Raw genomic sequence first — 25,219 nt, 5'->3', positions numbered from 1 at the left:
CTATTTGTTGGTAAGTACCGAAACCCAGTTATATACACACTGCACAGCAACCCTCTAGGACACACAACACATACACTACAGCATCGACATGTGGACAGGACGACAATGAGGTAGTGACACCGCTAGGCATCTTTGATATCCTCAACCAATGGGATACACACCTAGAGACAAATGACAGTTCCAAATAACAACAGATGCCACTCCACAGACACAAGGGAACAATTTAAAACAACACAGTGACAAAGACATGGCCCCAACTGGCAGTACAATTTGGAAGATTAATCTTTCAATATCACATCAATAACACTCAACCAAACACCCTTCCAACCAATACGTACTGTGTAAGGGGTGTGTAATGTTTTTTGCTGCAGGTCAAACACCATGACACACATAGCATGATGATGACTACAATGAAGGTCACATGCAATCATTGAGGCTATACCAATATCTCACATCACTCCTGCTTTCACATTGCCCACTACCAATAAACAAGTGGACTGTGCGAAGAACACATCTTGATGGAACAATATTGAAAGTGCACATTCCTACACATACGCATCGTGACAAATTAACACACACACAACAGATGTACAGGCATACGGACCTTCTGAAACTCAAAATGACAAGCTCACAACGAAGTTAGCTATCTGAACTAGAACATGATCAGTAGTATAGGTACACGTTACAACCTGAATCGACTTGGCAAGGGCAGAGAAATAGGTCTGCAGTGAACTTGTCACACATGTGAAATTAGTGCATAGTCAATTGTTAACACGTCAGTGCGGACAACGTACAGAGATGTGTTGCACATTGTCACCTTGCCAAATCTAAGGGTCTCACTGGTGGTTGAATAATTCCATTGCATATGTGAAATTGGATGGGATGTCCAGGGTATATAGATGCAACCGTGTTACCACCTCTGTGGAATTGATTCTGTGTATGGAAGTATCATGTCACCCCCAGTTAAGACACAGGGACACCTCTTTCACATGACACAATGCAAGAGAGTACACACTGTACTGCAACTCAACAAAAATAGTGCTGACATCCGGTCAACAGCCAAACACCCGTTCAGATAAGGAAACAAACCAAAGCTGATGGTACATCCTAGAAGCCTAGGATTCCAAACAATAACACGAACACCGATGAGTCACAGACAACACAAGAGAACAACTGCCATGCTAAGTGATATTTATGGTGCAAGGTACATCAACATGTTCTCACTCATTTTCTCTTTCAGCTGATCAGGGGTATGGGATCCAGCCATGGATCCTAACCCCATTTGCAAACCCAAGCACTGCAGCAGAGCGTGCCTATAATGAGGCACATAGGAGGACACGCACCATAGTCGAGAGGACCTTTGGCATCCTGAAGTCAAGATTCAGGTGCCTCAACATCACCCGAGGCAGCCTCCGATACTCACCAGAAATGGTGTGCAAAATAATTTTGACCTGTGCCATCCTGCACAACATATGTGTAAGAAGGAGCATTCCCCTATATGAACCCGACCCACAAATGCCTGAAGAGGAGGAAGAGGAGGATGCTGTCCATCAACATGAGGGGGACCATCCAAACACAGCTGCAGGATTACGTCGGAGACAACATATTGTCCGAAATTTCCTTTAACTCTACTCATCCATCACCACTGTCTTAAAATATGTCAATAAACACCTATACCATTCATTATATCATGGTCTGGATAATCATTTTTGCATAACATTATCTCTAACTATCAGAATCAGAGAGTAGCCTCATGGAGCATTGCTGAAATACAGATTATGACACAGAAAACCCAAATCTATTTTGATGCATATGAATTACAGCCACATTTACACACACTGTAAATGACATATATCCTGTACATTTCACATTTGAAGGGCAATAGCAGAGGACCACACCTATTTCACACATACATGTTGGCAACATGGTTCATCACAGCATATGGCACACAACTAAGACACCATCAGTCAATAAGGGAAAAAAATGCCTCATACATGAGGCAGTGGATGTGCTATTACAACAAAGTCTTACATCACCTTTCTTTGCAAGGTCTATGTGTGACAATATTTTAATAAGCAGCAAATTGATAGCACAAGTTCCCAAGGTATGACTAGCATTGCTCACATGACATCCCCTGCACATGGCAGCCCATGTCCTAAGTCCAGCCACACCCTTGTTTCCTGTCTCAGCCCACCCTTCTTCAGAGGTCCCTGGAATGGGAATATGTGTCCCCAGATAATCCCTCCTTTACACACACCCAGACTCACAATGTTAATGCAGTGTGCTTCCCTCTTTAGTATTGTATGCCATAGTCATTGTACTTCTGTCTTTATGGACGTCAGGTTAAATAATGCACTGCCTTGTAGTCTATAGGACCTGTAATCACCTGTACATTGCTTCCCATGTGAAAGGTACTGTTGGCCCTTTCAACTCGAATCTCACTTACAGGACTTTTGAGAGACTGATGCTGCACACAACTGTGAGCACCTCCATGGAGAGCAGCCATTTGAACATGCACTGCCATTGCAGCTGCCTGGAACAGCATAGAAGCTGCCATTTTATCTATAACACTGTTATGCATTGCCGTAAAAATCAGCTGTGTAACACAGCCCTTGGGTTAATGTGTTACGTTCCAACACACAGGAGAAACACAGTTTTCAGTTTCCCCAGTGTTGTTCCACCTTTGACCAGTCTCAGTCTGACCACTGTGTATTTACCTTGTTAAATGTTTGGATCCTGATTGACCCTGCATCCTGTTAGCCTGACTGGCTCCTGTCTTTGCGTTACCCTAAAGGTTCCTTGTGGCTACAATTGTATCATAGTTGCTTTCCCAACCCTCACTTTCCTCCTGGGGTATTGTGTCAGGTGGGTCTACAATGCATACTCAAATACATAGTATGGCATAATCAGTTTATTTATCGCACCATGGGGGGGGGGAACTTGTTTCTAAATAGCCGAATCATGACCTATCCCTTGTCTGGGTTTCATGTATGCATGAGTGACAAATAGTGACAGTGTACCATCGCTGTATGCATGGATTGGGTATGGTGCCTCCAGCACAACAAACAACGTCAGATAATATGCATGAAATGTCTACACATGTTAGGACCCTGACAGTCCACACACTGATTCACATTGCTCCCAACATATTGATGGGGCTTGCGTGGCGAATAGCTGTGAAATTAATCAGCACAGAGGCACTGATGTTCCCAGATGCAGTGGGAATTTTAGAGGCCAACCTGTGTACAAATGTTGTGAGGACACCTGCCGGTATAAGAATCCTGAGATATTAACTTTGTCAGCACACCAAGGTTGCCCTGTTGACAGCCTCATAACACGTCTGCAGTGACGGAGCTCGACCATCCCCATGTGTGTTCTCAATTCCTCATTGGCTTTCCTTCTATTGAGCTGCGAACGATACTTTGTAGATACAGGAAATGGCTCCACAGACTCATGACTAGACCTGCACGTAACTGTGACAACATAGACCCCAATAATGATACAGGCTAAACATTGACCCACACGCATGAACCAGACACCTCTGTGCATTTTACCACTGGAAATATGTGAACACGTGCTGCTTGGTCTGCTGGTCCTCCACTGCCACAGGAGAGACATGGCTCATTTATATGACTCCAACTGTGGCGTAGCATTACAATTGTGTATTATATTTGAGACTCGGTGTCACAAACACAGTACCCACATAGCAATATCCCATGCCTGACTCATGGTGGGTAAACAAACAAGTGCCTAGGAAGTAGTAGCCAACATTCCAGGACATGTGATGGCTATGTTTTGGAACATTGCCATGAACAACCGTCTGCTATCTATCCTGTGCATGCTTTGACATTGGTGGTGCTTATGTTCCAAAAATCCTAGGAAGTGCACACAGCAGTTGTTGCTACGTGTATGACTAACACATGTCCTCTCTCATTTCCACACTGAATAGCATCTGAGGGTTAGACACATTGACTCCACATGCATACAAGCAGATTTGCAAAAATGCATCTTGTGATGGTTACACAGTGGGACAACAAAAATAGTAGTAGCCAAATCACACACATTGGCCCACTGACATTGAGTTACTATATTGAGTTGGGTCGCCTTGCTATCCTCTCTTGACACAAAACATGCCCAAACTGGGTAATACCTAATTGTATCCCACTCGTTTGGCCATCTATTGCGTCAGTGAAGAGTGCAAATCCGGTACAACAAGTAGTAGATCATGGTCCGCAGTAGTATGATCTGTCACATGTGCCCATACACTGTAATGCCCAATGTGGGCGCAATCAGCCTATCTCTGTCGCACATTGCCATGAAACATCCATTGGCCCTGAGTGTTAATTCCCACACTGTACCCCGTGAAATTGGTTAAGTATGAAACATATTTCAAAATATGGATGCAGGGTAATTTCTAAGCCTGTGCGTAAAAAATAATGACGCACAGACTGTAAGCGTCATAAAATTTTGACGCATAACAATAAAAACGCACCGCTTTTGAGGCAGGAAATGATGTAATAGGATATCCTGTTTACAGAATTGGTACAGTGGGTGTACTTTCACTTTCACTTTGCAGTCTGTGATATTTCCTGACTGTGTGGCTGTGTTTTGACTTGTCTCTCTGTGCATTTTGTGAATTTGTCTCCAGTGTGGTCTTTAAATTGTCTTTTTGTGTTTCATAACTGTCTGTGGTATCCTGTCTTAGTGTTTTTTTGGTCATTTGTGGTGTCAACATATGTCTTTGTTGTGTTGGGAGTCTGTTGTGGGTAGTGGTAGTTTGGGCACAGTTGGGCTGTGTTCTTAGTTATTTTGCATTTCCCTGTCCTACTTTCCCTCTATTCTCCTCTGTACCCCTTTATTCCCTTTTTTTGGTGCTAACATGTTGGGTAGGCCTCGTCTTGGCAGGATGAAAGAGGAGGAGCTGGGTGGGTTTATTTGGCTGGTGTGCCACTTCCTACCCTTAATGATAGAGGCAGGTGGTCATGTGATACAAGGCTATCACACAGAGGCAAGGAGGCTCCGGTGGGCAAAGGTGTTGTACCATCTCCAGAGAATCTACAACACACCGCGCAATGATCACCAGCTGAAGCACCGCTGGGCTGACCTTGTTGCCAGGGAGCAAGACCTGCTGGGCCACCTGGGGATTGTGATTGGTGGCCCTGTTGTTGAGTACAAATCAGAGTAATGTGCATGTTTAAATACTCTCTAGTGACAGTAGCTGATTTGTTCATATGCTGCAGGCAATGTTTTTGAACATGTGGAATGCTAGTTAAACATACAGGGCCATATTTCTACTTTGTTAGCACCGCAATTGCGACATGTTTTGAAGCAAGAGTGGCACAAACTTACAAAATACAATTGTATTTAGTAAGTTTGCGCCAACTTTGTATCAAAAAGCAGCACAAATGTGGTGCAAAAAATGTATAAACATGGGCCACAGTTGCCTGTGAGGTATACAATATTTCCTACACATTACCGTAATTTGTTGACGCAACAGCTAGACTAACTTTCAAAACACAACAGAAGCCTGTAAATTAGTGCTGGCTTCACATCAATTGATGATGCCAATGTGGCTCTAACATATGTTTCATGCATGGTCTGTGAGTGTATCAGGAAACATATGTTTGAAATCCAGATTTTTTCAAGAAATAATGTGTCCCTCAATTTTTTCGGATACATGTCTAAACTGGATTCTGACACATACGTAACAAGTTACATCTGACCTCAGGTAACATCTTAGACTAATATTTGGAGTTTGTAGTGCAACATTTAAATTAGGGACGGATGGCAAAAGGAATGCATACTGGTTCATATCTCTATGGTTGGTGCAACTTACCATAGCTGTGGCACATCAAATGAAGAAAAAGATACAAATTGAGGGCTAACAACTGTCCCTGGCCCTCTGTACATTGTACATGTGTGTCTTAAATTGGTCTTAGTCACAATGTCCGGATGACTGGTATTGCAGTCCTCACGGAAAGTGGCTTTGCATGTCTCTCATGGATACACATGATGAGGGGAATACACTCCATGAATTAGTCTGCTAACTAATGAAGGAGCATGTTTGCCACCACATGATAGTTAGGGCCACTGCATGTGTGCAGATATGTGTGTCTCACTCACTGGAGTCCCCAGGTCTCTACATGTTTGCAGTGGTATGTAGGATGCAGTATCATCATGTCTGAGATGCTTGACTTTCTGAGTTAATATTACACATAGTATTTGCATTTGGAAGTGTTGTACAGTGCACAGATATTGAGCACATTTCTCCCTTCCATGCCTTACAGGTGGACCTGCACCCTACACTATTGGAGAGGTGGCTCAATTTTTCGGACCCAGACATCTCCAGTAACTGTTGATATTTCTGTTCTGTGTTGTGTTTGCTGATGATGTGTGATTGACTCCTGTGTGTTGGACACATAGCAAGGTGTGATGCGCTGGTCAATGACAGGTTTTGTTTCTTGAGTGGAGTATAATTTTTTCCCCATCTTTGAGTTGGCCAATCCTTATCGTATTGTCATAATTTGGGACTGTAGGTCAGTCCTGTAGACACGGCAATGTGAATAGGGATGAGTTATGTGGATAAAACTTGAAATCAGAAAATGTAGCAGTGGACCATATTAGTGATTTAGTCAGCCAATCAGACCCTGATTCTTCCAGAATAGGGATGCCAAAGTCTTACCCACAGACTTCAGCTTCCCTATTCACTAATGAACATGTTTGACTGTATGTTTCACTTCCTAGCAGCATGTAGCTCCACATGTTGTGCTACGAGTATGAGGCACTTGAGTACAATGGCCTAGGTGTGCATGCAGCTCATGGCCAGAGGTGTGTTTGCATCCATCTGTTTGTTGTAAGTCATGGGTTACTGGTAGGAATTTATGTTGACAATGGTCTGCATTTCCAAAGATAAGTGTTGATGGGATTGGCCAACGTTTGGGTGTATCCTAGTTGGACTTCCTCCTTACCTGTGGTGTGCTGGCCAAAACCATGTACAGCTTTCCAAAGCTTCCGGAGTGTCCTTGTTCTTTTAAATTATTTGTTGCTTGTCCACCCTCCCTCCGCCCCCCCCCCAGGCACAGGCATAGGGTTGTGAATAGTGTACCTAGGACTGATGATCCAAGTTGAGTACACAGACATTTAAATCTGTAAATCACTTGTCCAAACCTAGGATACCCACTCATGATTAGCAACTGCATTCTATCCTGGCAATTCCATTTACAACTCGCAGATGTTGTGGCCCTAGATTGTCATCAAGAACATAGTAATTTGTTGGCCTGTCAGTGGTGGAGGATTTGTAGCATGATTTTTACCTGACAAATGGCTGAACAATGATGCCAAAGTCAATCCAGTTGTTACCCATCTTTTAGGGGTTTGATGTGCTGTTTGATAGGACATGTGTAGGCTGGCTTGGCATTTACTGCCTCAGGGACAATCAGTGATCTGTATGATGATATGGGCTGTTTCAGGTACATTAGATGTATTGTCTGATTTACTTCTGGAGCCATATCACACAATGAAGTACCTAATGTTTGGTTTTCTATTTGTCTTAAAAGCTGCTAATATGACCTCCATCCAGATTCAAGAGTTTCAGCACAGGGCAATGCGTTACCGCCACATTCTGGATGTGGAGTCTGGGTTCCGGAACATGGCAAGGCGTTATCACCATGAAAGAGCCTCCGGAGTGTGGAGGGCATTTGCCCAAGGGGACCCTTCTGTGACCACCACAGCCACCACCACCAGCACCACCACTACCACCCAGGTGGCACCAACATTAGCAGAGACCATCAACATCCACAACTCCAGGACCTGTCACAGCACCACCTGCACCTCCTCCTACAGACATGGCACCGACAAGGGCCCATACTTCCTCCACTGGCACCCAGACCACCCCTGCTGCAGTCATAGACCCTGCAGCTTTTACCCAGATGCAACGGAACTTGGACCGTGTGTTGTGTGAAATGACCAGGCTGCAGCAGGAGGTGGCACAAGTGAATCGTATGGTGCGTGCCATCAAAAAGACCCTGCGGAGGGCCAACTTGTAGGCTTATACTCAGCCATGATTCCCTCCCCTCCCCTCCCTCCTATTTCCTGGTTCTTTAAATTAGTGGGTTTAGGGGGCTTAGTGTTAGGTTAGTATAGGCTGTTAGTTTAGTTAGTAGTAGTGGGTGGGGGGTGGGGTATCATACTTTTTACAGTTGTTTTTTATTATGTGTGTGGGTGGGTGGGGGACGATGTTGGGATTTGGGTGTTTAAAAAAATATATATATATAAAATAGAAGAAAAAAAATATATATATATATATTTGTTTAGTATAAGTTAGTATTAGTTTAAGTTAGTATATGTTGTCCTCCATGTGTCCCATCTTATAAGGGGGGTAGGGGGTTGATGTTTAGATTGTTTCATTAAATGTGATAAGTAAGTTTAGCTTAGGTTAGTTAGGGGCAGCTGTGGGTCATGTGTAGTCAGAGTAGTTTAGGTAAGGTGTTTCCCCTGGTTTTAGCTTCTGTTTTTACTGTTTAATAAATATCTAGGTAACCCTTTACAGTATGTGTCAAATGCTTGTAGATCAGGGCCTTGGCATGAGTGAACAGTGTCTCTTTTGTATTAGCTTTTGTGTCCCATGCTGCAACCATATCCTAACTGAGCTATTACATTGGCAGCTACACCAAAGCTACTTAGCTAAGATTAGGCCATCCTTTGCACCCCCCACTCACGGTTACTATGGATACAAAAGTGTGGTTATTTTGTGATGTATGTTTTCAATGTCACATACTTTGCTACCAGATTGGGTATTGAGGACACTGTTAGGTCTGCCTGCAGCCTGATGTCCAAGCGAATCCTTATACGGTGAGTGCTAGTATGCTCTCATGTAGTATGATATACATAACTCACACCTATCATTTGTTACAATGTTCAGCCCGGAGACTTATTTCTATGGAAACTTATACACATCCATTCATGCTGTATGGTGTGTGTCAGCTAATAATTGGGGCAAATGTCACATATGTAAGTTTTGACTTTCAGAAAAAATTGAAGGCACTATTTTCTGGCTTAGACATCCCTTGAGGAAGCACTATTCTGTCCAACACAGCATTATGGTGTATAGTTTATATTTTCCTCTGAAATAACCCTCAGGGAGGGCAGATGGATGATGATACAATCCAGACCACTGTGCATAGTTATCAGCCACGATTCGTTCAGGTCAGGTGTATTGACAATCAATAATCATTGACCTGAGGTAAACAACACTGATGGCTATCACGGTTGATGTGTCACATTACACAGAGACAAAGTTGTTGTGTAAGTGCTATTTATATAAAAGTGCTATAGTGCTATATGTACATTATCCATGATTGTGAGTCCAGTAGTGTGACATCTTCCATTGTGATCCTACACAAGTGCAAAAGGACATGTCATTGGACATGCTGGGGTGAAGTGTCAGACAGTGCAGAGGGACAGGATTTGCCAATGAGGTAGTGAGAGACAATCACAGGGCAGGGTGACAAGATAAACAGTGGGTTGAAGAACAGTGCTTCAGTACAGTTGTTGCATGACTGGCATGTTACAAAGCGCAGGAACTTGGTAATAGGTGGCCATGTGGCAGGGACTAGTGCTACCGGGTTCTCTTACGGGTGAAGGTGATCTGTTCCACGTCATCATCTTCTGATGTCTCCTCTGCCCTTGGTGGTGGTGGTTGTGAAGGGGCAACACACACCTCAGTGTTTGAAGACGTGGGGTCTGACATCCCGGTAGCTGCCAACTGTGGGACTCTTAAGGGCAGTACTGCAGCAAGGAGGAGCTACTGGTTCTTAAGAATAGCAGCCACATCACGGTGGTAGGCAGGTCGGCCCTGATTGGTTCAATATTGCATTTGTGCATGTGCTGACAGGATTGTTGTTGTAGGTGTTGGGTCAACTCTATTACAGCTGTGCTGATTTCCTTCAACCTTTTTTCAAGTTCCTGCAAGATTGTAGTTCGCCCTTGCATAGCTGCTGCCAGTTCTTCAGTTGACATCATGCACAAACGCACCCCCTCTAGGTTGGCTGCCATATTTTGCATCCCCACCCACACCTCCTTGGCCAGCTCCAGCTGTACTCCAACTACAGTTCGCTCAAAGCTGGTGCCAGGGTTGTCAGAGTCCTGTGTTGGAGCTGGCAGGTCGTACAATTGGGGTGGTGGGTGGGTCCTCTGTGATGGCTGCTAATTCTGTGCTCCTTATTGTGACTGAAGGTGGGGTCTGGAGGGTTCCAAGGACATCTTGGAGGGTCTGCTGGCTGATGTTTGCCAGCTCGTCAGCTCGTCATCCATGTCATCAGGGTAGTACTGGACAGGCATATCCTCAGGAGAGCCATCGAGATATGGTACAATTATTGTGTCTGTGTTGTGGGATTTGTAACGTGACATGCCTGCCTTCACATTGTGATCTTGGTACCTGTTCATTGTTCCTGTCTTTAATATTAGCATTCTCCCAGGCCTATGCCCCACCTGCATGTCACATATGTTGTGGTCAGTTTGGGGGCCTGTCAGCATCACATCCTCTAGGTGTTGGTTCAGGCCAAATAGTGAATTGCCACCCTATTGTCCTACTCAGCCCTCTGTTTACTTCCATTCTTATGGTGAGGCCTTTCACTGGCTGTGGGTGTTCTGATGGCACTAGCACCACACTTAATCTGGAACTGCCCCAGTCTCTGATCTTTCACATTCACCTATATGTTGTTGAGATCTAGCATATACTATGTATAGCATTGTTATGGCACGATATGGATGTCAGCATTGGTAATGTGTACTGCTGATGTTGGGGAATGTGTGGTACATTGGATTGCACTGATTTTACTAGCAGTGTTCCATTTCCTCTTCTTACTGTGCGAGTGTCTTTCACTAGCCGATGACATATGTCCTCCCCCTCAATGCTGTTGTCTGAGCAGCATGACACTGGGGGCCTGCTTCCTTGATTCTCCCTTAGAGGTTAGTGATGCCCGTTCTATCTACTGTTATTCCTCAAAGGAACTGCATGACCTGAGAGTCTCAGGGAACAAGGAATGTATTGTATGTAGACAGTGTACTAGAGATACATGGCGCTGCCCTGCCTGTCACTGGACTTTTAATCCCAGGGGGGTTGAGTTGGAGGTAGGGGGTAATCCTCTTACCTCCTTGCTCTACACTAACTGCCGCTCATTGGTCGCCCACAAACTTGATATTAATTTACTGTTAACTGAGGTCTCTCCTACAGCATTTTTTCTAACTGAAACATGGATGAATGATGCTTCTGATCCCGATATTAGCCTGGCATTACCTATTGGGTATCGAATTGCCAGATTAGACAGAGGGATGGCAAGAGGAGGGGGTATTGCAGTCATTTATAGGGACTGTTTGAACCTTACCTTTCAGCCTCTTCAGTTAGTGGAGGGGGAAGGGATGTTTTTTTCTCTAGCTCTTAACCCTCGTTATACCTTCTCTGGGATCCTAATTTATCGCCCCTCGGAAAAGTTTTTAGACTCTCTCTTAGACTGTACAGCAGATTTTATATGTGCCAGACCTAATCTTACAATCTTAGGAGATTTTAATATTTATGGTGAGATCCCGGAACGAAGAGATTCAAGGCGTCTACTTGGTGGTATGGAAGCAATGGGCCTGACCCAGCTTGTTAAAGGCCTTTCCCACGAAATGGGTCATACTATTGACTTAGGCCCTCATTCTGACCTTGGCGGTCTTTTCGCAAGACCGCCGAGTTACCGCCGCGGTAAAGACCGCCGACCGCGGCGGTATGCCGCTGCGCGTATTCCGACCGCTGGGAGCGTTCCGCCGGAATACCGCCAGCAGCCACACTGGCGGTCGGCGGGAAAGTGGAGACTGGTCAACCTCCACCGCCACGCCAGCAGAACACCGCCCCCAGAATTACGACCCACATTTCTGTGTGGCGGTCTTCTGTTGGCGGTCTTCTGTTGGCGGTCCCGTCCCTATGGCTCCCGTCGCCTCCCGGAGGACCAACGCACAAGGTAAGTTGATCGTCCGTGAGGGGAGGGGGTGGGGGGGTGTTGTGTGATGTGTACGTGCATGGGGGTGTACGTGTGAGTGTGTAGAGGGGGTGTGTGAGTGCGTGCATGCGGGCGGGGAGTGCTGCTGTGCCTATGGGCAATGTGTGTAGTTCGGCGGGTGCGCATGTCGGCATGTATGTGTGCGGGTATGTGTCCCCGTTGTGTATGTGTGTGTGTAGGGGGTGTGTATATGTGCATGTTGGGGGTGTGTGCATGTCGGGGTGCGTGTATGTGCATGTCGGGGTGGGGGTGGGGAGGGGGTTCGTACCACCTCTGGGGGGTGGCAGGGGGGTGGAGGGTGTGGGGGGAGGACTCGGGGGGGCAGTGGGGGGTGGGGGAGACCCCTATCAGTGCCAGGGAAGGAATTCCCTGGCCCCGATAGTGCCTACCGCCATGGTTCGCATGGCGGTTCCCGAACGCCAGAAACCGCGGCGGTAAGCAGGGTCATGATACCGTTGGCGGTCTTGGGTCGACCGCCGGACCGGAGTGCACAGACTCCAGCCCGTCGGTCATGACCGCCGTGGCTGTCGGAGTGGGGAAGTGGCGGTCGGTCGCGGCGGTGACCGCCGCGGTCAGAATGCCATTTTTAATACCGCCGGTCTGTTCGCGGTCCGACCGCCGCCTCTCCGCCGACCGCCAAGGTCAGAATGAGGGCCTTAGTGTTTAGTAACACTCCTGCCCTGACATGTAGGTCTCCGACCCCACTAGCGTGGTCTCAACATTTTTTTATTTCTATTGAATTAGCCACGGGTACAACAGTGAGTGGGAGTAAGCCTGTTGTTCAGGTCGGGAGATCGTGGAATAAATTGGATGAAGAGAATTTTTTTGTCACTTTGGAATCTTTTAAGTCCAGTGTCATGAGTAAGAGGGGATCTGAAGTTGAAGCTTTCAGTGACTGGATCACTGAAAGTCTGGACATAGTTTTTCCCCTGAGAAAAAGTCTGGTCCGCGTAGAACAACTAGTGCCCCTTGGTTTACCCCCTCATTACTTCTCCTAAAAAAGGAATGTAAAAAGTTAGAAAGAACTTGGAGAAAGCTGTTTGTCCCAGCAGATAGGGAAGCTTATAAGGGGGCTATCAGAAGGTATCATGCTGAAATTAAGGAGGCACAGAGGGTTTTCTACCAGCAGAAAATTGAGAGAGCGGCAGGTTCCCCCAAAGCAGTTTTCCAAATATTAAAAGATATTCTACACAAGCCGGTGAAAGACAATCCTTTAGAGGCTTCCATAGAACACAGCAATTTATTAGCTGAATTTTTCCACCAAAACATTTTGGACATCTATGCCACTTTTGGGGAGAAAAGTCCTTCGCTGAGGAGGAGGAGTTTGTTAATGGTGTTAATACAGCCTGTCTTTCTCACCTTAACCCTCTTTCACAAACTCAAGTGTTAAATTTCTTGAGTGACCTGAAATCAGGATCCCCCTTGGACCCTGCCACTCCTCATATATTTGTGCAGGGGGCGGAAGTTATTGTTCCGATGCTGACACATTTACTTAATGATTCTCTTTCCAAAGGAGTAGTACATAGCTCTTGGAAGCCTGCAATAGTGAAACCGCTATTAAAAAAACCTTCTCTTGACCCGACAGTGTTGACGAATTTTAGTCCCATTTCCCTTTTGCCCACCCCTGCTAAAATTCTGGATAAATACATCAATTGGCAACTTTCTACCTTTTTAGAAGAGAATAGGTTGCTCCATCCCACTCAGACTGGCTTTAGAACTGGTCACAGCACGGAAACTGCATTAATTGCAGTTACGGAAGAGGCTAGAAAGAGGGTTGACCAGGGTCTCACCACAGTGATTATTATGCTGGACTTGAGCGCAGCTTTTGACACAGTAGTCCACCAGTTATTGATCCAGAGAATGAGGGAGCTCGGAATTAAGGAACAGGCACTTGCCTGGTTTACTTCCTTCCTACAGGACAGGTCCTTTCAGGTCCTAGATCGATCGTTCCTATCAAACAAACTACAGTGCAGGTGTGGTGTACCTCAGGGCTCTGCCCTTAGTCCGACACTGTTTAACATTTATATGGCTCCCTTGGCCTCTTTGGTGGAATCATTTGGGTTAGCATTAGTGTCCTATGCTGATGACACCCAACTGGTGGTTTCCTTTTCTGCTAATGAGACCTCAGAAGGAGCCGCTTTCCTTACTTGTATGCAAGCGGTCTCAAGCTGGATGACTCAGAGTAAATTGCAACTAAATGAGGAGAAGACGGAAGTCATGATACTGGGCCCTGAACCAAAGCCTGGAATTTCTCGCACCTGTCCTTCGGCACTTAGTGAGTTCCCTCCTCCCAAAAAGCATGTTAAGAGCCTGGGGATCAGTCTGGATCCCCTTCTGACGCTAGACCTGCAGGCTACGAACATATCTACTACTTGCTTTGCCTTACTGCGACTTCTTAGGAAGATCTTTGTTATTCTTCCAGCACTGGCTAGAAGACTCATTGTGCAAGCTGTTATTCTTTCAAGGCTAGACTACGGGAATGGCCTTTTCCTAGGTTCCCCAGTATATATTAAAAAGAAATTACAAAGAGTTCAAAATGGTGCAGCTCATTTATTACTGAACATCCCGAGAAGGTCTTCTTTGAAAGCAGGATTGGCCTCCTTGCACTGGTTGTCTGTTGTACAGCGGATCAAATTTAAGGCTCTATATCATATCCACAGGTCTTTGCATGATAGAGGACCTATGCTCCTTAGGAACTTGGCCACATTTTATAGGCCGAATAGAGATTTAAGATCCACTACTCTTGCTTTAGTAACCGTACCGAAAATAAAGAAAGCAAGATTGGGTGGGTCCTCTCTGATGTTTTTAGGAGCCAAATTGAGGAACTCGCTGCCTCTTAATCTTCGGCTGATGGAGCAAGAACTGGAATTTCGATAGGCCTTGAAAACTTGGTTATTCTAGGTCCAGTTGTTTTTATTCCTTTCTTGTTGCGTATCACTCTTATCCCCTCTGTGGTTAGGGTTTAGTAGTGCTGTGAAACCCGAGGGTAGCCATGTGCTCCATAAATTGAGTAACATAACATAACATAACATTTGGGATTTTGAATGGTGTCATTGGAGCTAATGTGACCCAAGCACAGGGTGGGCCCTGACATATGCAGTATGGGTATGGCATTAGTGCTGTATACCTCCTAATGTTTCTGACTATGGCTGATGTTTGTAGCAACTTTGGACAATCACATTTGACAGGATTGGAACATTTGTATTGATTTCAGGGGATTGATAACATTGTCATCCTGAACCCTCTAGTTTGGGTGTGTTTGATCCATAGGGACGTTACTGCCATTAGCTACTTGACCTGCACACACAGCGGAGGTGGTAGTGGCAACTGTTGTCAATGTTACATTCCACTTGTAGGTATGGCCAGAGGTTGTTAATTGGGCCCTAGTTAATGTAGGGAGTATAGTGGCTGACATGTGACGGGATGCCAGTTTGATGTTGTGCCCTTCCCTCCTGGCTTGGCTTTACCTTTGCAACATCCCTGGCATGGCGGCATACCCCCATTCAAAGGTTGTTGGTGTTGTGTAGTGGTGTGCCCAAGGTTTCCTCTGAATGGGCCATGCCCCTGTGCCGTGCCCCTTTACCCATGCCACTCCCTGAATATCATGACTTACATGCATTGTGTAGTGGGTATGTCCACCCTCCCTATTGCAGATGACATTAGTGCATTTTAATTCCCCATGTGACTTACCCTGCATCTGTGTTGTCTCCTGGTAGTCTGTGCTGTCCTATCCTTAAATCCCTGTGACGATCTCCTCAGGGAGGACGGCTGCCACCATCTCCTCCATGTGGTCCAGGGCCTCCTGGTGTGCTGGACTCCCACCTCCAGTCTGCAGTGCTGTCTTCCTGTTCCTGGCCATCTTTTCCTTGGTCCTGCGCTTGCAGTCATGCCAATGTTTCTTGCACCCGATGACTGTTCTGCGTACTTCTGCCACACGGTTAATCTTGTCTATAATTTGTTGCCATATTGCCTCTCTCCTACTGATTAGCAACTTTGAGGTGACAAAGAGTTGGTGCTGGTGTTCCGTCATCTCTTTCACCAGAATTTCCTGCTCCTCTGCACTGAAGCAACACTTTCTTTTCTTCTTCTCCCTGTCCTGGGCCTTGTGTGGGTCCTCCTGGCTGGTTCCTGGTCTGTTGTCATCTTCCTGGGGTCTGGGCAAGCATCTGGGATCCATTTTGGCTCTCTGTAGCACATTTTGCTGTGTTTGCGCCGCTTTTTGACGCAATTGTGTAAAAAAACGGCGCATATCCGGTTTGCGACATCGTAAACCGGCTCACAGTCATTTTCCTTTACGACGTGATGCATTGGTTTGAGTAAAAAATAATTTTTATAAATTTGATGCCTGCACGGCGCAAAGAAGTGGCGTTAGCCGGCGGTAATATTTCTGACGCAAAACTGCATCGGCGCAGTTTTGCATCAAAAAGATCAATATGGGCCCAGGTGTCTACCCGATCACATGACCTGCAGATATTGTACCACTAGATGCATCGGTGGTTCAGCAGAGCGGTCTCTGCAGTGGTGGGATAATGTTGCTATCAAGGAGTTGTACAATAAAAACTGCCCAGGGGAAAGCCAGTAAACTTCTGCTAGCATGGCAAATGGGGTTAGCATGCCGTCATTATACAGATCTCCTAGTGTATGTAACCTGACTGCATGCCAAGCTTCTAGGTCTGCCATAGACATGAGCAAGGCATTTCTAGGCGTGCCCAGTAGAGCCAGTGCTGGTGCATAAGGGGTCACCATGCGTGTGTGGTGAAGGCTCCTATGGTAGCAGTGGTACGCCACTCCCAACAATAGGGAGTCTGGTGTCCCCATAAATGTGATTGGGTGAAACAAGTGGGACACATTAGGCAACGTCCAGGGCCTCAGGACTGTGGCCGTGTCTGACAACTGCAATCCAGAAAGCCACCTGGCACCCATTGTAGTTAGGAGGCTAAATAATGGTGCTTCTGTGCATCTAGGCCGCCCTGATCCAGCCAGTTGCCCTTGTTCCAGATGAATTCCCTGATACTGGGTTCCAGTTCCTTGAAGAATTTAGCTGAAATTTATAAAGATAAATTGGAAAAGTTATATAGCATCTGTGGGAGGACCACCATTTTCAGATGCGCCACTCTTCCCATCACCGATAGCAGCAGTGTTTGCCAAAGTTTCATCTGGGCACGAATAGATGTGACTGCTCGCTTAAGATTCCCATTGTGCAAATCCACCATTGAGTAGTTCTATTCACACCCAGGTATTGAAACGTCCTGGGCTGTCAAGGAACAAGTGCACCAGAGAGCTGAAGGCCCAGGTCCGGTAGGTCAGGTGTAAAGGGAAATAAGCATGATTTTGCCCAGTTCACCTGCAATCCAGATAGAGTGGCAAATCGTTGTAGTATACCAGCGACTTCGTTCGGAACAATGAAAATGTCTCCAAAATACAGAAGGAGATCATCCACATAGAGGGAAACAATAAGCAGTCCATATCCTAGCGGGATGCTCCAGGCCCCACCCCCCCAATCAATGGAGCTCCGCTGCCAAGGGCTCAATTGCCAGTGAAAATAACAATGGGGAAAGGGAAGAGCCCTGGCAGGTTCCCCTGCCCACCAAAATTGGTTCAGAGATAATCATGCCAGTCTTGCGGATCTGAGGCTTGGTACATAGCAGTGTCACCAACCATTAGAAGTGAGAACCAAGGTCAAAACTTCTTCAAGGTAGTCACTTGCAAGTGAGTAGGGCCTATTCGTGTTGTCCTCCCATATACAGTGGTTTAATATGTATACCACGGCGAGTTTGAGCTTATGACAAAAAAAGAGCAAATGCTGCTGGCCTCACAAGGAACTGTTTTACAAGCACAAACTCTAGCCTGATCTGGGCTGCTGATGTAAAGCCGGGGAGCTGTACATGCATATTACAGTTGTGTCCAAGGTTGTTGCATCCACCCCCGTAGGGCCTCTGAACTGTATGCCAGGGTGGGTGCTACTTGGGCTCTGGCAATTTCCAAAATTGGACTAAATTTGTGTCACTTCAGGTTCCTAAACACTACAGAAAGCCCTGCCGCAAGGGCGGAACTCTTTCCTTTAAATTCCTCCTTGTGGGGTTTAGAACAGCCTCTGTTATCGAATAAGATGTCAAGGTATTTGTAAAACTCTCTCCTCAATCGTGTTTCTATCAAGCATCATCGTCTACATTTCAACCCCATCTAGCTCCTGGGCCCACTCCTGGCTCCGTGGCTGCATAAGATTGATGAAGATGGATGTGGTACTTCAATATGGAGTTATATGGTTGTCCCTTGTCGTTTAGTCCTGAGGAAGACCCGTTGTGGAGCCAGGAGTGGGCCCAAGAGCTAGAGGGGGTCGAAACGTCGATGGTGATGCTTCTGCCTGGATTTGTTTTTTTTCTTTAGAAGGAGTAAAATTGAAGATTGAATCCTATTCAAAATAGTATAGTGATTCAATGTGATAAAAGGAACAACCAAAAGGCTGTTATATATAATTTTTAATCCTATCTTTTGAATTATACTGTGGGAGACTGATTATTCCTTCTCTTTTCTAATATTCACAAACACTTGATCCAATTGCACTCTTTTTCTGTCCTTCTTTTTTGTTGTTAAGAAAGGGGATTGTAAATTTTGTATATAGAGAAGTAATTAATACATTTTGGATATAGAATAAAGGATTGTTTGTGGGAGTTGGGGCCTATGCTGTACGTTGTGGTATGATGTGAAGCAAAATGCAGGGCTAATTGGTTCCTAAGGGATCCATGTTGTTTGGCAATAAGGTTTCACCCAGACCCATTTAGGTGTTTATGGGTCACCCTCGGTGGTTTGTCATAAACCCTAGCTTTCAGGCATCGCCTGCATCAGAACATTCATTAGTGTTCAAACCCTGCTGCACACAGCTTTCAGCCCTGCACAGCAGAGTGAACTGCAGAGCTGGGTTTGTGGATGGACACAGCACCCATTCATTATGTTGATAGTCAACAGCCACTTTGTACAGATTTCAGGCATGCATAGAGGCAACTGACCACCAGGTCTGGATATAGGCTACTCCCTGCCACCATTTCTACGCAGTCAATCTTTAGCCCCTTTTTCCCTATTTTTTTTGTTTATGGTTCATAGTCTAAGGTCAATAGCTCTTTTATAGATGATGTCATCAATGATGTTATTGGTGATGTGATCAATTACGTAATCTCAGATGTCATCAGTAAAATAATCAATGATATAATTTTCCATATCATAAGTGGTGACATTAGTAAGTCATAAGGAGTGCATGAAAGGGGTGAGTGGATACCCTTGTTATGCACGGGCTTTGAGGGTCAGCCTCCTGCAGAGAGACAGATGGGACATAATGGCCCTCATTACAACCCTGGCGGTAAATCCCACTTACCGCCGTGCTGAAGGCCGCCAACACACCGTGGCGGCGGTGGAATTACGCTACAGGTGTTACGACCCACCTCTTGGAATCCACCACAATACAGACACCCACACAAGTCCGCCACACCAAAGGTCAGTGATAAACTGACGATATCAAAACCTACACCGTCACGCCAACAAAATACGCCCACACTATCACGGCCTACGAATCAACGCAGAGGTCTTTCAACCGCGGTAATCCATTGGCAGCACACACCGCCCGCTCAAAATACACACACATTTACAAAACACAACCACATTGGACAATTCGAAATACACACACCTGATACACATACACACACCACACCCACACACTCACAACACTATAAAACACACACCCACAATACCCACAAACCCTTACAACAACATGTTTTTGAAAAAGCTGAGAGAGAGAGTGGCAAACACAACACCAGCATCCACAGGCACACAACACCATCACTTATACAACATCCACGCACCTCACACAACACACCCCAACACAACACATCACATAGCACAACAAACAGCACCTCACACATCACACACACAACATCATGGCACCTCAAAGACACCCCAGGTTTTCTGAGAAGGAGCTCAGGGTCATGGTGGAGGAAATCATCCGGTAGAGCCACAGCTTTTCGGATCACAGGTGCAGCACACCTCCATTGCTAGGAAGATGGAGCTATGGCAGAGAATCTTCGACAGGGTCAACGCAGAAGGACAGCATCCAAGAACACGGGATGACACCAGGAAGAGGCGGAACGACCTACGGGGGAAGGTGTGTTCAGTAGTATCCAGACACCAGATTACTGTACAGAGAATTGGCGGTGGACCCCCACCTCATCCCCCACAACTAACAACATGGGAGGAGCAAGTCTTGGCAATACTGCATCCTGAGGGCCTCGCAGGAGTAGCAGGAGGACTGGACTCTGGTAAGTCATATTTTATTTACCATATCCCCCCACCCCACCTGCATGCCATCACATACCCCCACCCTCACCCACACCCCCATCACTCCACCACCTCACATATGCCCCACTATCACAACCCAGCCATCCCAATACTAAGGCCCTGCATGCAACACCTATGCATGGACCCCATCACCCAAGCATGTCCAGTACAGATACCCACACAGACCCCAAACCAACTATCACAAAAGGGCAAACACAATAATGCAAGAACAGGAGAAGAGGGTGCCTCACCCAGTGAAGAAGATGGCACACACAGATACTAAAACTAAGCATTTACACCCCAACAGAACCCATACCCAACGTCACCGGACAGGAGGTGCCAGACATATCCAGTCCTTCCACAGAAGAGGCCCACAGTAATGACAGCAGTTCTGCACGTCTGGATCAAGATGACCAGCCAGGCCCATCAGGGACCTCTGGACAGTCGGTTCCCCTGCAACTGTCACAAGCCACCACAGTCCCCTCAGGAAACACCACCACAGCACCCACCCAGCGGGCCCATCCCTCTGTCCCCAGGTCACGTCAATCAGCAGTGCGTCCAGCACTACAGGGAACCCAGGCAACCCCACCAACCCAAGACAATCAGGGACCTGGGGTCAGTGGCAGTGGGCACATGTTTCAGGGGACAGAGGCACAGGACAACAGGGAAGCTGGGAGGACTGCTGTGCGACAGGGGAGGACAGGCCCAGGGAACCGACCCTCCACGAGGCACTCTCCAACATCATGGGAGCATACCACCATTCCCAGGAGACCATGGGCATTGTACTGGCCAAGTTTCAGGAGACCCAGGGGCTGCAGGAGGAACACTACCTTGGGATCAGGGAGGACTTGAAGTCCATTAACACCACCCTGGTCACCATTGCAGGGGTGCAGGCAGACATGGCTAACACCATGAAGGACACAGTGGCACACAAACGGGCCCCTGACACTAGCCTGGACGATGAACAGCCCTCCACTCCCGCCGGCGCTTGTGGACAGGAGGCACCACCACAGGAACAACAGGTCACCAGCACCCCACCACCTGCCGAAGGAGAACCACCCTGCAAACTGTCCCTGAGATCTAGGAAAAAGACATAAAACATTGCCAAGACCCCGCCAGGAAATAAGACCCTCCTGAATGTCACCCTTCTGTCCCACTTTGTCACCCTGTCCACCTTAAACTGCCATTGCTCCCCTTCCTATGCACCCATGGACAATGCACCTGTGAGACCAAGAGACTGCACTCCACCATGGACATTCCTCCACCATCACCTCAGCCCACTGCACACCTCCCTCCACTTATTAGCACAGAAATAAACACCCTTGAATCACAAATCAATCAGGAGTCAGTCTGTACTTTCACAAATGTGTAATTGCAACCTCTCAGAAATATAGCAATGTCAATGTACATGTTCACATACCAATGTCACACAGTAGTTGGCCAGCAGTAAACGTAGCAGAGGGCACAAAGTGGTACCCAGATCTGTGAAATGGAAAGCCAAAGTGACATGTCAGAGTCCATACACAGAGGTAAAAAGGCAGATTTATGCTAGGTCCTACAATAGTATGAGATGTAGGAAGCAGTTCCATCCTCTTACCTGTGTCTCACTGGAAGTATTGGATGGTGATGTTGTTACGGTTGTCTAAATCTTCTTATCCTGCCTCCTCTTCTTCACTGTCCACAGGCTCCACAGCTGCCACAAGATCACCATCAGGCCCATCCTCCTGCAGAAACGTCACCTGGCGTCGCAAAGCCAGGTTGTGCAACATATAGCATGCCACAATGATCTGGCACACCTTCTTCGGTGAGTAGTATAGGGATCCACCTGTCAGATGGAGGCACGGGAATCTAGCCTTCAGGAGGCCGAAGGTGCGCTTTATTATCCTCCTAGTTCACCCATGTGCCTCATTGTAGCGTTCCTCTGCCCTTGTCCTGGGATTCCTCACTGGGGTCAGTAGCCATGACAGGTTGGGGTAACCAGAGTCACCTGTAAATATCGAGGGACAACTGTTAGACATCCTCCAAACATTAGGGAATCTCCCATACCCAGACACCTAATTAAACTGTGTGGGGACCTTGGGCTCACCTATTAGCCACACACGGTGCCTCTGGAGTTCCCCATTACATAAAGGATGCTGCTATTCCTCAAAATGTAAGCGTCATGCACAAAGCCTGGATACTTGGAATTCACATGGGAGATGTACTGGTCTGCCAAACACACCATCTGCACATTCATAGAATGGTAGCTTTTTCGGTTTCTGTACACCTGTTCATTCCTGCGGGGGGGGGACAAATGCCACATGTGTACCATCAATGGCACAAATAATGTTGGGGATATGTCCCAGGGCATAAAAGTCACCTTTTACTGTGGGCAGATCCCCCACCTGAGGAAAAACGATGTAGCTGCGCATGTGTTTCGGCAGGGCAGATAACACTCTGGACAACACGTTAGAGAACATTGGCTGTGACATCCCTGATGCCATGGCTACTGTTGTTTGAAAAGACCCACTTGCCAGGAAATGGAGCACTGACAGGACCTGCACTAGAGGGGGAATTCCTGTGGGATGGCAGATAGCTGACATCAGGTCTGGCTCCAACTGGGCACACAGTTCCTGGATTGTTGCATGATCAAGTCTGTAAGTGATAAGGATGTGTCTGTCTTCCATTGTCAACAGGTCCACCAGGGGTCTGTACACAGGAGGATGCCGCCAACTCATCACCTGCCCCAGCGGACGTGCCCTATGGAGGAGAAGGGTGAGCAGAAGGTCATATGCCACATAGGTTTCACAAGGCTGTTTAGCACAATTGTTAAATTATCTCTATGTGCCTTTGTCTGTCTGTATTCCTGGCCTAAATAGGTGTGATGCAGTTAGTTGGCCTGCCATGTGGCCCCCTGAAATGGCGGCTGCCGGACCTGTAAGGTGGGACAAGGGGAAATGAGGTAACTGCGCTGGTGTTGTGCAGCGTCGCAGTAGGCGGTCGAAGACCGCTGCGCAATTCAGCATTGGTTATCATTGGGCCCTATGGGTTCCAGGAGCCAATGACGATGTATGCCGGTGGTGACGGAATGCACCACCACGGACGTGACCGCCATTTTCTATCTGTTCTCTCACTTGATACCTGACCTTCAACAGGAGAGGACCTACACTGCAAGTGCTGCTGTGACCTGCGCCTGGAAGCGACAATGGCTACAGTGTCTGGGGAAAGGGCCCCTGCCTTCACTGTGGAGGAGTTGGAGAAACTGGTGGATGGGGTCCTCCCCCAGTACACGCTACTCTACGGTCCTCCAGACAAACAGGTGAGTGAACCGTGTGCATGGTGGATGGGACATGATTGTATGGAGTGTCGTGGATGGAAGAGACGGGGAGGGGACAGGCCAGCATGTGAGGATGGTCAGTGTATGTTTCTATGGGACAGGGTGTCAAAGCCCAGCTCACCTGAGTTCTTGTTCAGTTCTGATGGAGGTTGAAGACAATCCGACCCCACCCTGAAACTGCTTGTTCCAGCACACTAGTTTTTAACACAGTGCACTAAGAACAGAAGCTCAAGGGTAGGGGGGAAGTGGATAAAATAAAAAAGAGACAACACCGTTCTTGCGTTTCCACTGTTGAAGTGCTGCACAAATCTGCGTCCCTTTCTGACTTCTGTAGAAACTGGTGCCTAATGAAACATAAACAAAGAACAGATAAGTGCAACCTATTCCTAAATGGGTTCCTGACTATCCCTTTATTTATTAGAAATTCTCTTCTAAATGTACCTCTTGGATCCTGGTCTCTAGTTTCCAGGTTTGGAATGTGTTACTGCTCTGGGATGTGCTTTCTATTACTGTAAAGCTTCTAAAACATTAAACAAATACCGTTATCAGAATTACCAATATCAAACATTCATCTTAATATAACTAAAGCCTAAATTCCCAATAGCAGACTCACTTTTCCCATATCTCCAGAATCTTTTAGAAAACAAATACTGTACTTTTACATCAAAATACAGCATGTAATTTGTGCAAGTCCTTGATTTACTGTTTGCCTTGCTGTTAATGGTTTCCACTGTTCGATTCTTAAAAGTTCCATAAAAAAAAAAACAATGTTTGTTTCATAAAGCTCCGCAAGGTATTCTTGCAACAAAGAGCCTGAATCACAATGTTCGTGGAAGGTATCTTGCTTCAAACCGTCCACACACGAATCCAGAAATTGTTGTCAAAGTTCCTTCAGGTAATAAAAAGTTTTGCACTTACTTGTTGCTGGCAAGAGATACTGATCAGTCTAACCTTGTCTTCTTTCTCTTTTGCAGGTTGTTTGTAGGAGCGAGGCTGAGGCAAGGAGGAACCGGAAACCAGAAGAAGGAAGAGCCAGCAGCTGCGCCCATTGAAGCCAATGAAAGTCTGTAGAGAGCAGGAGTGCCAGCGCGAGGGATCTGTTCTCAGGTAAGCGGGAGGTAGACGAGCACAAGCACTGGGTGAGGCTCGGGGGCTGCCTTTTATAGACAGGGCTGGGTGTGGTTCGAAGAGCTGGGTGTGGTTTGAAGGGCTGGGTGTGGTCCTCACATGCTGCACATGTTCTTGAAAGGTGAGCAGAGCTGGGTGTGGTTTGAAGGGCTGGGTGTGGTCCTCACATGCTGCACATGTTCTTGAAAGGTGTGCAGAGTTTCAGTTATTATGCAAATGAGTTGAATTAACACATGGCCTAGGGAGGAGTGTTTTAAAGAAGCCTTGGTAAAAGCAAGGCCCAATGTGTAAACAAAACAGCACATTAAACAACATACACAGAAGCCTAAGGGGGGGGGGGGGGGAAGGTGAGATAACAAGAAAGGGTTTGAATAGTAAGTTTAAAAGGGAGCTATTACAGAACCCACTAGTG

The 25,219-nt window shown here is 46.6% G+C and overlaps 1 long non-coding RNA gene across 1 annotated transcript in view; it reads left to right on the top strand.

Moving 5' to 3' along the window:
• LOC138283348 (uncharacterized) overlaps nucleotides 1-8,159 on the top strand; it is a 194,331-nt gene extending 186,172 nt beyond the window's left edge. Inside the window, exon 4 of the long non-coding RNA XR_011201207.1 lies at nucleotides 7,557-8,159. This is a non-coding gene — a long non-coding RNA (uncharacterized lncRNA). The remainder of the gene's footprint in view (nucleotides 1-7,556) is intronic.
• Nucleotides 8,160-25,219: the final 17,060 nt, after the last annotated feature.

This window comes from Pleurodeles waltl, chromosome 3_1 (genome assembly GCF_031143425.1).
Source record: "Pleurodeles waltl isolate 20211129_DDA chromosome 3_1, aPleWal1.hap1.20221129, whole genome shotgun sequence".
Lineage (NCBI taxonomy): Eukaryota > Metazoa > Chordata > Amphibia > Caudata > Salamandridae > Pleurodeles > Pleurodeles waltl.
This window is presented reverse-complemented; position numbering and strand designations above follow the sequence as displayed.